Source organism: Callorhinus ursinus, unplaced genomic scaffold, assembly GCF_003265705.2.
Source record: "Callorhinus ursinus isolate GAN/ISIS: 27379988/994484 unplaced genomic scaffold, GSC_fseal_2.0 scaffold17, whole genome shotgun sequence".
Lineage (NCBI taxonomy): Eukaryota > Metazoa > Chordata > Mammalia > Carnivora > Otariidae > Callorhinus > Callorhinus ursinus.
The window spans coordinates 19,918,111-19,931,848 of NW_027397079.1; the positions used below are offsets into that span (position 1 = coordinate 19,918,111).

The 13,738-nt window shown below is 34.4% G+C and overlaps 1 pseudogene; it reads left to right on the top strand.

The window, feature by feature from the left end:
* The first annotated feature begins 8,496 nt into the window (after positions 1 to 8,496).
* Positions 8,497 to 13,463, top strand: LOC141374343 (small ribosomal subunit protein eS6-like; annotated as a pseudogene).
* Positions 13,464 to 13,738: the final 275 nt, after the last annotated feature.

Consider the following 13,738-nt stretch of genomic DNA (forward strand, 5'->3'; position numbering starts at 1 on the left):
CTTCGTGGAGTTTTATGGTTTCAGATATAATTTTGAAGTCTTTAATCCATTCTTAATTTGTTTTTGTGTGTGGTGTGATATGAGTCTAATTTTTTTCTTTTTCTTATGGATACCTAATTTCACAACATCATTCATTGAAGATACTATCATTTCCCCATTGTCTATTTTTGTCACCCTTGTGAAAGAACAGTTATCATATACCATGGCTCAATTTCCCAATTTTGAGCCCCCAATTGGGCTCAAAAATCCCAATTTTTCAAAAATATGTTTATATATAATCAGTCATCTCTTAGACAGTGACCTGCTTAAAAGGAAGGGAGCATAACTTACCATCAGAGTGCCAGGGCCTGCCATATGATATGCACTCTAAATGTGAAGAAGGAATGATTGAATCAATCCTTGCTGATTCCACTGTATCTTACTGCCCTACTCCATTTACTTGTTGAATGAGGCTGTAGCTAAACAAATGATAAATAAAGTAAGGAATGAAGACATCCAACTGATTAATAACTGTATTGTGATAAACTCCATCCACCTTCAGGCAGCTCTTTGTAAAAAAGTACTTCAGGAGACTGGTTGGCTTTCAGCACCTATGAGTCATTAAGCCAAGTGCAAACTCAGCTAATGACCTGGGCCAAACAATGAGCTTCTTGGTCTTTATAGTTTACTCACAATGAATAAAGGTATAGCTACTGGCTACAACATTTTGTCCATATTGTTGTGCATAAATATGTCCATTTATGTTTCCTTATTTTCAAAAATATATTGGCTGTCATCTTGAGTATCTACTTTTAATCAAGTTACTAGCACAACATTTAAAAGCATTTTCTTTGCCTACATCTCTCTACTATCCCCAGACATAGGCAGATCCACAACAATCTGAAATACTTAAAATTATTCTATGGTTTAATGCTGGCAGAACAATTTGGGTCCTTAGAGTGGGTTAATCCCAAATTCTGCCAGATTGGTGTATCTTCACTCACATTCTCTTCTCCATGAATCTCTACTATTTTTCATCATCTTTTGGGTTTTCTGTCACTCCCATTCCTGATACATGTACACACACACATACGGATATGTATACATGTTTATATATCTTTCAGGACAATGTTATACACATGGTGATAAATATTTAATAAATATTTAATATGTATTTAAAAAGTATATACAGGAAGAAAAGGTGATCACCAAAAATCATATGACTCCAAATAGATAATATTTTTTATTTACTTTATGTTTCCTTCACATAGGACCCTTTAGGACTCTCCATTAAAGAAGAGATGGAGTTAAAGAAAATGTAATTACATTGTGATAATAGTATATATCAATAAATTGAAAATTAAATATTTAGGTGTGAAAATTTAGAAATATATCTTTATCCTATCATTTAGTGATAAATTATGTCATTAATAAAGTTAAAATAGGCTGACAGACACCACAGTGAGAAGTTTTCCCAGATAATTAATTAACTCAGCTACCATTATGCAATGCCAAACATAGGGATCAGTATTCTGAGAGATTAAGAAAAGTATCTTTGATAGTATTTGAATAACAATCTATAATTCAGTATCCCATTTAACTTAGTGGGACCTAACACACACACACACACACACACACACACACACACACACAAACTATTAGAACTAATACACTTAGCAAAATTTAATAGAATTCAGCAAAGTTGCATGATACCAATAAATATAGAAAAAAGTTACATTGTATACATTAATGACAAACTACCTGAGGAGAAAATTAAGAAAATAACCCCATTTAACAGAATTAAAAGAACGAAATATCTAATAAACTAAAAAATGTATAGTAATCAAAATATGCCACTGACATAAAACAGACATATAGAACAATGAAATAGAACCAGAGTCCAGAAATTGAGCCATGGTATATGATAACTGTTCTTTCACAAGGGTGACAAAAATAGACAATGGGGAAATGATAGTATCTTCAATGAATGATGTTGTGAAATTAGGTATCCATAAGAAAAAGAAAAAAATTAGACTCATATCACACCACACACAAAAACAAATTAAGAATGGATTAAAGACTTCAAAATTATATCTGAAACCATAAAACTCCACGAAGAAAACATAGGAAAAAAAGCCTGACATCATCTTTGGCATTATTTTATAAATATGAAAGCACAGGCAACAAAAGCAAAAAAACAGACAGGCTTACATCGAACTATAAAGCACAGCAAAAGTAAACAACAACCTATGTAATGGGAGAAAATATATGCAAACCATGTATCTGATAAAAATTTCATTTCCAAAACACACAAGAAACTCCTATGACTTAATGCAGAAAATGCAAATAAATAAACAAATAAATAACCTTATCTTAAATCACAATGAGATAGAACCACACACCAGTTAGGATGTGTATTATCTACACACACAAAAAAAAGATAATAACCATTGACAATAATGTGGAAAAAAAGGGAACGCTTGTACACAGTTGCTGACAATGTGGAAATGTAAATTGGTGCAGCCACTGTGGAAAACATATGGAGATTCCTCAAAAAATTAAAAATAGAGCTACCATATGATGCAAGAATGCCACTTCTGAGTATATACTATATCCAAAGGAATTGAAATCAGCATCTCAAAGAGATATCTGCATTACCATATTCACTGCAGCAGTAAACACAATAGCCACGATATAAAAGAAACTGAAATTCCCAACAATGGAGGAATAAAGTGTGGTGTGGTGTGGTGTGTGTGTGTGTGTGTGTGTGTGTGTGTGTGTGTGTGTGATGGAATATTATTCAGCCTTAAAAAAGCAGTGGGGAAGGGGGTGTTCTATTTGGAACAAAATGGATGAACTTGGAGGACATTATACTAAAGGAAATAAGCCAGACACAGGAAGACAAATACCACATGATACCACTTATAGGAGAAATTTAAAATTCTCAAACTCAGAGAAGCAGAGAGTTGAAGGGTAGTTGCCAGGGAACACTGGGAAACACTAACCAAAGGATACAAAGTTTCAGTTGTGCAAGATGAATACATCCTGGAGATCTCCTCCTGTACACCACAGTGTCTCTAGTTAACAATACTGTATTGTAAACTTAAAAATTTGCTACGATAAAAACATTTGCTAAGATAATAGATATTAGATTTTATTCTTTATCATAAAATAATAAATAATTAAATAGGGCAGGAGGAAGCTTTTGGTGGTAACGAATATGTTTACGGCACAGATTATGGTGACAATTTCATGGCTTACACTTGTCTCCAAACTCATCAACTTGTATAGTTAAAAATGTACAGTTTGTACAATTGTATAATCATATGTCAATCATACTTGAATAAAATGATTTTAAAATATATGAATTAAAAAATAAGTAATTAAATGTCACGGGAAGGATAAATGGATGGAGTACAACAAGGGATGCCACTTTGTAGAGAGTGGTGAGGAAAAGCCTCTCTGAAGGGCTGATTTTGAGCAGAGACCTCGATGAAGTGAAGAAGCAAGTCATGTGTAGATCTGAAGGAAGAACATCCCAGGCACACGGAAAGGCCCTGACATGAAGACACACTTGCTCAGATACTGCAAAAAAAAGTCAGCTGTGGAAAGGTCAGCATAATTGAAGGGGAGAGTGGTAAGAGTTAAGTTTGAAGAGATAGGAATAGTCAAGGGTCACATAATGTGAGCTGTGCAAGTCACTGTGTGAACTTGGAATTTTATTCATGGCGGTATTAAGCCATATAACATTTTCATCTCACCTCTCTCCCAAACTGCTTCCAAGGTTTATCTATGTTGATACAAATCTTACAAATGTACTACAGTTTTCTACACCAGCCTCTCTTTGATAAACATTTATGCTCCTTATACTGTCTGCATTGTTGGGTGGTTGTTATTCATTCATAAAGTGTCTGCCTTAAATTAAGAATACAATACTGGTTTATATGTTATGATTGATACTGTGACATAATTTCTATGACTTAATTTTGTGGGTTTTAATTTGCCATGTTTTTGTTTTGCTTTTATATGTCTCTTTTTACTGCCCACTGTTAGATAGATTGCATTTTCTTAATTTTCATGTTGGCTTTCTCTGGTTTGAAATTAAAATAGTATAGTTTTAGGTTTACCTTTAAATGCTTAACATCCATACTTATCTTTTAAAAGGCAGAAGTGATTCTGGAATTAAAATAAAAACTTAAAAAGAAGTGATTCACTATCTTGGTCAACTTCTCAAACAATGCAATTCCATACAATTCTCATCCTCTATACTTTTGAAATCTAGTATTTAATGATTATCTTTTTAAAAATTTCATCAAAGTTTTCATTGGGATTATTTTTAATTCCAATAAATACCTATCTACATATAACAACTTTTACCAATTTGTGTACAATTGCTTTGTATCTATTTCATCTGTTTTGTTTTGTTTTTTAATTACTGAAGCATACTTTTTGGAAGAATTTTCAGTAAGGCTCTATGAGCAGTAAACTCAGTCTTCCCTGTTTTTAATTATGTACTTGGAGCTTAGTATAAACCTTCAATCTGAGTTTGCATGTTCTTCAGTTCTGCAAAAATTTCATCAAATTATCATAGAATTTTGCATCTTCACCAGTTTCTCAATTCCCTATTTCTGCAGCAAATTTTAATAGACAAAGCCTGGAGTTTGCCTTTATTCCTCCAGTTATCAAATTCTCTTTCATATTTTCTATTTATTTTCCTCACTGATCAATATTCAATGATTTCATCACATATATGCTCCAATTAATTAAGCCCACTAATGATTTACTCAGTTCTATATAATCTAATGTTTAAAATATGTGATTTTTTTAAAGAAAATCTATTTTTAATAGAGTCTCATTCTTATTTAATGATGTTTCCTGTTTCTTTGATCATTTCAAATACATTTGACTTAAACCCTCCGTAGTTGAATTCTTAGAGTATCAACCTCCTACTTTTATATCAGCTAGCTCTTACCCACAGCAGTTTGCCCCCTGGTAGTAGTTGTGATTTTTTATGGTAATGTTGGGATGTGTGTGGTTCTCTTTGAATCAGAAATGTCCCAGTTTATAGCATTTGTTCCTGTTAGGGTTACACACTTCTCAGGAATCTGGGCTAATTTTATGTTTCTCAGTGAGGAATTTCCCACGTATGTTGTGTAAACTTAGACTCCATATCATTAATTGGCACCTGCTTAGTGTTCCAGTTTTGTATTGGTGATAGTGTTTTTCTGGGCTGATGGGCACTTTTTCTGGTCCCCATTTCACAGAGGAAGCAATATTTTAGGATTCTTAGCCCTATGTAGGGAGCATGGTTTTGGTTTGTACTCAAATAGACTTAGAATCTCACTTCCTGTCCCCATGCTGCCAATAAAATCCTATACCCCAAGCCAATATCGCGTGCTAATATTCACATGAACCATCTGGCTTATAGATCCCTCCCAGAAACACCGTTACTTGGGTATATTCCTTTCTTGGTTACAGTGCTTGCTTTGTCTATATTATATGTATTTTCTCATCAAACTAACTTTATGTAAAATGTCTCTCTAGAACTAAAATGCTGCCATAGACTGTTATTGTCTCATCAAAATTTGTATGTTGAAATCCTAATGCCTAGTGTGATGGTATTAGGAATTGGGGCCTTTGGGAGGTGATTAGGTCTTGAGGATGGAGCCTTCCTGAATGGGATTAGTGTGCTTATAAATGAACCCTGAGAGACCTCCCTTGTCCCTTCCACTATGTGAGGACACACAAGAAGACAGCTGCCTCTGAATCAAGAGGACCCTCACCAGATAATGAATCTGCTGGCAACTCGATCTTGGACTTCAGCATCTCCAGAACTGGGACCAAGAAATTTCTGTGTTTATAAGCTATCCAGCCTACAGGATTTTGTTTTAGTAGCCTGAACCGACTATGATGAATGTCAAAAATCTTTAAGTTACGGAAACCAGTTTAATGCCAATGCAAAAAGCCAGCACCTTGTGATGGAATATACTTGGTTCAAAGTTTGTTTCTTTCATCACTAGCTGGATGGTTCTGGCAAAATGGCTTAAATTCTCTGAGTCTCATTTTCTTCCTCTCTTCTTGACCACACCTGCTTTTGTAAATTTCCGTTATTCTCTTCTCTTGGCTTTTCTTTTTTTAACCCAATAAACCACTGAGAATTGGGTTTGTTCTACTCATCCATATTTCTTTTCTACTCATCATTGCATTAACTCTCTGAAATCTACCTTCTGAGTGTGCCATCGTAATGAAATTATTCAGTTATTTTTTTTTCAAATCCAGCAGCCATAAGTAAAACAGAGCTCTTTCACTAAAAATCTCAAAGTCAGGGAAACCACAATTTTGAGTCTCATTTTCCATGTGATCCACATTGGTATGGCTCCATGGGTCTTCCTTGGCCTCTGTGAGCTGATGGAAACGGCATTTGGGGCAGTGACAGCAAAGTACCTTTATGACTCCTTATGACCTCAGTGGATTTTCCATCAAACATCCTAGCAGAAAGTCTGGGTCAGAACAGCAGAAGAGCAAACAGTCCAACAGCGTGTCTTAATGGAGGAACTGTGCTCAGGAGATGTCTTAAAGTCCCCCAGTCAAAATCAGAGGAAGCATTGAAGATGACAGAGTTATTTCAATAGAAATGGAGACAAAATCTAAAAGGTATCCCTGGCTTAAAACATATGTGGTGTTAAAAGTTGAGATAATTTTATAAGATTTAAGAAAAAGATTTTATCAATTTCCCTAATTCTTAGGTGTAAATAATAGAAAAATTCTTCATTCCTTAAATGAAATATTTGAATACTTAATGTATTCCAAGTGGAGGACTGGTATCACCCTATAAATTCTGATTTAGAAGTCCCATACCATGGGATGTCATAATACTTAATTTGGCATATAATATCCTAAAATTTTTGTATTCTACAAAACTGAAACGATTACCTGCAATGAATTTTCACATAACACTTAAGTCATTTTTTCATTTATAATTACTCTTTGCATACATATAGATACAAAAATAAAAAAAAGTTAAATAATACTTCCTAAAAAATGACTAAATAAAATTAATCTACTTTTGTTCTCTACCTGCTACCACAACCTCATATGAACCACAAGAAAAAGTAATAATCTATCTTAAAATACAGAAAGCCCATGTGGCTCTATTATTTTTACAAATGTTTTCTTTTAAATGGTCTGAAGCAAAAGTCTAAAAAAAGTAAAGAGCAAATTTCACTATAAAACAAAAAAATAAATAACTCTAGTGGGATGTTGATGTTGTTGTATAGCAGGAGTGGGAGGTATGTAGATAGGAATAATTTGCAAACAGCCATCCTATCCTACTAAAGACCAGCAAAGCTGAGAGCCTAAAGGATTTCAAATATCCTTACAAAGCTTCAAACTAACTTCAGGCTGATCAGCTAAATCCCTCTGTTGATTATTAGATCAAAGTATCAGTCGAGGTTTAAAATGTACCTGTAACTATATGTTAAAGAGATTTATGAGGGTTAGGTGTGTTTTAAATGTACACCTAAATACATAGAAATATTTTTTTAATCTGTCCTGTTATTAAGTTAAAACGGAAAAAAAAAAGGTTTTCTCAGGCAGCCAAATGTCAATATTGTGCATGTTCATTCCATGTTTATACTCCTTTCAAGGAATTTTGCATGTGGTATTGCATAAGCCAGACAATGTCATTCGAAGCCTTTTCCGATTTTCTTCTGGGTCTACCATACAGTTTTAATTTTCACAGTTTAATATCTGCACTTGTCAGTAATGTACGTAGCAACATGATCTATGGCACTGCAAAGCAGAAAAGGCCAGGCATGATTACTTTGATTACTATGAAGATGGCTCTTTTGTGTGTGTTTGTCAGCCTAAATGGAGATGCACTATGAAAAATTCAAGATGAAAACACTGTCGTATTGGATAAATATGAGCTCATAGAATTCCCTCACAGGACTGAGAGCCTCTAATAATCTAGATTGGACCTTTTGAATTAATGCTGTGAACTCTTTTCTCACTACATAATTGCAGTTAGAGAACTGTTCTTGTAGTTGACCAAAGTTATCAAGTTTCATACGTACTTTTACTTATCTTGACAGCTCACAATTGTGATACAAGGCGGCTGCCAGAATTCAGTACAGCCATTAAGTGGCAAGAGAAAATTATGGAGTTCAGATGAGGCCACCAACTGAAAATGAGCCTCAGTTTTTGGATTAAAATGTATTTCCATTGCATTCTGCCTGGTTCATCTATGAAGTTTATCTTCTGTTAATGTGAATTGAGACTAAAATTATAGTTGAAACTTTTTCAATAAATTCATATTGTTTTTCAGAATTCAAATGATATACTTTCCTGAGTTAACTTTAATTTCAAGAAGGGTTCCCTAACTGCTTACACTTCTTATAGGTTGCCTAATTTTCTGGTGGAAAAAAAAAAGTCATTGAATTAATATTGGTGCGCTAATGTGAACAGTCATAAAGTAATGATGGGATTTGCTTACATCAACCAGATGTGTTGGGGAAGATGGTCCCACTCCGGTGGTTTGAACTGAAAAAGATTTCAGAGAAATGCCTCAGGTATGATGTGAAGGAAAAAGTTGGTATATATGGACTGTGAAATATATGCTGTCTTATAAAAAGTCATACCAACTTTTCAGACACAAAGTAGAAAGCTGATATCCCACCAAAACCAAAAGTCCTACAACCAAAGGTGACTAGTTTCACTTTTTCTTTAACTTTGCAACTGATCTTTCCATGAGTATTCATATCTCAAGGAATACAAAAACATAATAGTACCAAAAAGTACTAATTTGTTTGCAAAAAGATATTTTATTGATATAATAGAATTACTATGGTAGTAGGGGTTTTATTATCTATATTGATCTTACTGGTCTCCAGTTAGCCAGTTTGGGTCACTTGTTTAAACTTTCACCTCCTATTTAGAGTCTAAATATAATGAGAGCAAGGTGGTAGAGATAAGGATTGCTTTGAGCAGTGTTTACACTGTCTAACCTCCACATTTTTCCAGAAATAATAACCCAGAACCTCTTTACTATACTCAACAAAAAGTAAGGCTTATTATAGAAGTTAATTTAATATTGGTCATTTATAAGACACACCATTGAAGTACTATTCTTTTGCTATTAGAGAAATACTTCAGCCAATCCTGAAACTGCCGTCAAACAAAATTTTACGAATCTAAAATTCATCTCCACAAAGTCCCAAATATGTTAAATTTAAGTACCTATTCATATTATTTTGGGATATGAAGTATAAAAGTAACCGATATATTTAAGAAGACATGTTTATGAAAAATGCAAAACAATTGGTAATGTACATTTTAAGATACTGATGCTGATCTTTAGCCATAGAAGAGAGATGAATTCTAAAAGATCAAAAACCTAGAATAACTCTTCCAAAATAAGGTATAGTGAGATATGAAAAAGAGAAAAAATATCCTCCATAATCACATTCTCATAAATTTATTACTTGCAAATTTGTGAAAGAGAAAAGCTACTGTGCAATAAATTTCAGAATATCATCACACTTTGTGCTCTCTATTTATTCAAAAGGAGTTACTCTATTCCCTTCAAAAGGAGGAAAAAAGAACAGTATCCCCCTTGAATGAACAACAAAAGGAAGGTAAGGCATAGAGAATTTGGAGGGTTTTATTCACTAGTGAAAGATTAGTGCCATTATGTATTAGAAGTCTTGAATTTATATTCTTATCTGCATAGAGCAAAGTAATCTGGCAGTGATTCAAGTTATTGTCTCCTTTCAATACAAGGTGTATTAAATAGTATGTAAATAAACATGTCAACTGAAACCTATTTATCGTCACAGGAAAGTCATTTGGTAGACAGCTTGTCAGACACTGGAAAATTAACATCTTTTTCAGATACTTTTTCTTCCAAACAGGTTCGTGCATTTAAGACAAACATATAGCCTGGTGTTATTAAAGTTATAACCATGCTTCCTGCATCTGAAGCCTAACAGAAAGTAGTAAAACAAACTTTAAAATTTGTTATATCCTTAATACAAAGTAAGTTTATGTTTTAACTTTAATTGAATTTTAATCATTTCTCAAGGTAGATCTATGCTTGTGTGCTCATTACTCCACAACAGAGAAATTTAGCACTGATCAAACTTAACAAACCACAGAAAGAAAGAAAGCTGGATAAGCTATTCACATTCACCATTATTTTTCATTAATTTGCTGCCCAGTCCTCCTGCTCTGTTTTAAGAAGGTAATAGAAAGTGAAGATTGGTCTCAGGTGAACTACTGCAAAACATCTCCTACACCAGAGCTCTTGGGATTGTTTTCCAAGATTTGAGAAAAGAACTACCAAGGTTGATGTATCTAATGCCCTCACTCTACAATTAAGTATACTAAAGCAAGTAAAGACAGCAATAATAAATAAAGAGATGAATGAGGGATAATACAGAAACAAACACATGTTTTGGTCATCATAACAGTTTGAAGAATAAGGCTTTAAAATAACCTAAATGTTAAAGCCCCAACGCAAAACAAAAAAATATTATTCAGCAATTAGTTGCACAGTGTGCATTGATAGAGTGACAAATGCACCAAAGTTGTAAAGACCCAGTGGTAACTCTAAAGATATTTGTTCTGAGATTTATTATTGTGATGATGATTAGGAGTAGTAGTTGTAGTAGAAGTAGCTATGGATTTGGAATAAGTCATCAACACGAATTTGTAGAGTCCAGATTTATGTCTACATAACAGAAAAGTTCACTAAGTTTAGCAAGGGTTGAAACTAATTTCCTATCAGAGATCAACCTTTTTTCTTGATTCAAAAGCATCAGGTACTAACCCACAAGGTAACTGGATAGCTCAAAAACTTCAATGATTTCCCTTTTTCTAACAAAGTCCTCAACCTTTGTTGTGTGCTGACCAAAACCACTTTGGTTTTTCACATTTATTAATATTTTGGGGGAGGGGAGAGATAATCAGTCTCTAATAGATAGATACAGTTGAGAAATACAGGTTCCCTCCCCCATCACCATAAGCAAGTGGGATGAAATCACATCTCCAGAGTAATTCTGCCCCTGACTCCCCTACACATGTACCAGCAACCTGGCAATGCATTATCATGTAATCTTTTGTTATCTGACCAATAATATCTCAGGTCTTTCTTCCCTTTTGGCCCTTCAACTATGACTTTGCTATGAGACTCACTTGAGGCAAATGGCACAATATTACAGTGGTGAAATTTGGCCACCTTTGTTGTTGGAATCAGGTGACAAAATAGGTTAGAATGAAAACCTAAGCCAGGAAAGGGCTCAAAGGATTATAGGCTACTGAGGTCTCTAAATTCTCATGCCTTGTCTGTGCAAGTGTGGAGGTACTATATATTTTATCAAGCCCATCCATGCTTTTTGAATGAGACACACTTTATTAATGAAAATATATTTCTAGCATTCTTTATGCTACTTAAAAAATGAGTAGTGCTGATCAAGATAACAGGTAATAGAACTACTTATAACACTTCTCTTTGGAAGGTGAAATACCTGTTACCGTCTTTTAAATGTCAGATAAGCAACCCTGGACTATGTATTCCTGTTTATTTGGGGATATTTCAAATATTACCTAATGCCTCTAGGGGTAGATTAAAACTAACACCTTTCTATAAAATTTCTATAACACTATCCTAAAGTTTGTTTTTTTTTCAAATCACAGAAAATATGACATATTCAAGGCTCTCTGTGATGTGGTTCTCTTTACAATCTTCTCTAACATTTTCCTTCTATGTTCCCATCAAATAACTCACTGGACTTGAACTTATTCTGTGCCATTGCCTGCACTACTTTCTCTACCTGGAAAAATTTCTCTCTCCCTATTTCTATTCAAAAAATGTAATCCATCTTTAAAAGCTCATTTTAAAAACAAATTCTTTTTGCCTTTATTTACTATTCATTTAATAACATTCATAAACACATTTCTACATAGTTCCTTATATAAACATAAGTTTTCTATGTTATATATATTATTTATACATCTATACAAGCTATAGAGTTAATAACTATACTTCTAATAACAAATTTCATTAATCCCCTTATTTACTATACATTTATTGAATACAGACTATATTCTAAGTAATAGACCAAATGATATATTTAGTCCCTGAACTCAGGTAGCTTACCAGCAGGCAAGCCAGAGAAAAACAATGTGCTGCATGGTCTAGTGGAGAAGTTTATGACAAATTTGCTGCTAAAACAGCCTGAGGAAAGGGCCTTCTAAGTCAGCTTGAGAGAATCTTGAAGGCTTTTCCAAAAAATACTACTTGAGGTGAGATTAAAGATAAATAAAAGCTGTTTTACTTTAAAAAGGCAAAGGAAGAGAAGTGTTAGAGAACAAAATTTGATTTTACAAGAACATATTGACTATTTTTGTACCTGGTTGTTACCATGTATGTGTGCCATGGTAAGAAATTTGAATCACATTTTATGGACTGTGGCAGCCATTGAGATAGGAAGCATAGGGAATGATTTCCAACTGCCATTTTAGAAAAATAAGATTGCCCCATGGAAGATAGATTGGGGAGGGGCAAGACGGAGAGAGTGAATCAGATTTGCTAATGGTTCAAATGAGTAATGAGGAAGGTCTGAAGTAAGCCAGTAGCAACGTGAAGAGAGAGGGTGAAAATGGGACTAAAATATGATATTTAATTAAAAGGCATTAACATTGTTCTTTTTCGTGGTGCCACAGAGGCCGGAGGAAGCTGAACATCTCTTTCCCAGCTACTAGCTGCCAGAAACTCATTGAAGCAGACAGTGAACATAAACTTCATACCTTTTCTGAGAAGCATATGGCCCCAGAAGTTGCTGCTGATGCTCTGGGTGAAGAATTGAAGGGTTGCACGGTCCAAATCAGTGGTGGCAAGGGTAAACAGGTGAGAGTGATAAACATGGCTTCCCCAGGAAGCAGGGAGCCTTAACCCATGGTTGTGTCTTCCTGCTGCTGAGTAAGGACATTCCTGCCACAGACCAAAGAGTGTTGGGAAAAAAAAAAAAAAAAAGCAAATCCGTTCGGGGTTGCATTGTGGATGCTAATCTCAGCGTTCTCAACTTGGTCACTGTGCTAAAAGGGGAGAAGGATATTCCTGGACTCACAATCTACTGTGCCTAAGAGCTAGCAGAATACACAAACTTTTCAATCTCTCCAAAGAATATGATGTCCTCCAGTATGTTGTGAGAAAGCCCCTAAACAAAAAAGGCAAGAAACCTAAAACTAAAGTGCCCAAGATTCAGCATCTCGTTACTCCACGTGTCCTCCAATGCAAACATCGACATATTGCTTTGAAGAAACAATGTACTAAGAAAAATAAGGAAGAGGCTGCAGAATATGCTCAAGTTTTGGCCAAGAGAATGAAGAAGGCCAAAGAAAAACTCCAGAAACAGATTGCCAAGTGACAGAGGCTGTCCTCTCTGAGAGCTTCTACCTCTAAGTCTGAATCCAGTCAAAAATAAGATTTTCTAAGAGTAACAAATAAATAAAATCAGCCATCTAAATAAATAAATAAATAGTATTAACATTATTGCTTATTCACAGAAAGTACGAATGAAGAGAGAGTTGGCAGTTAACTATTGGGCCTATTGTATCAGTATGTGTGCCATAAATTGAGAGATGAAACCCAGGAGGAGAAGCACTCAGTAGAGAGAGAGGAAGACAGTGGTTTCAGTTTAGAAATGTTGAGTCTGAGGATTACATAGGATGTCTAAAAGGTCCTTTTATATAGGATTCT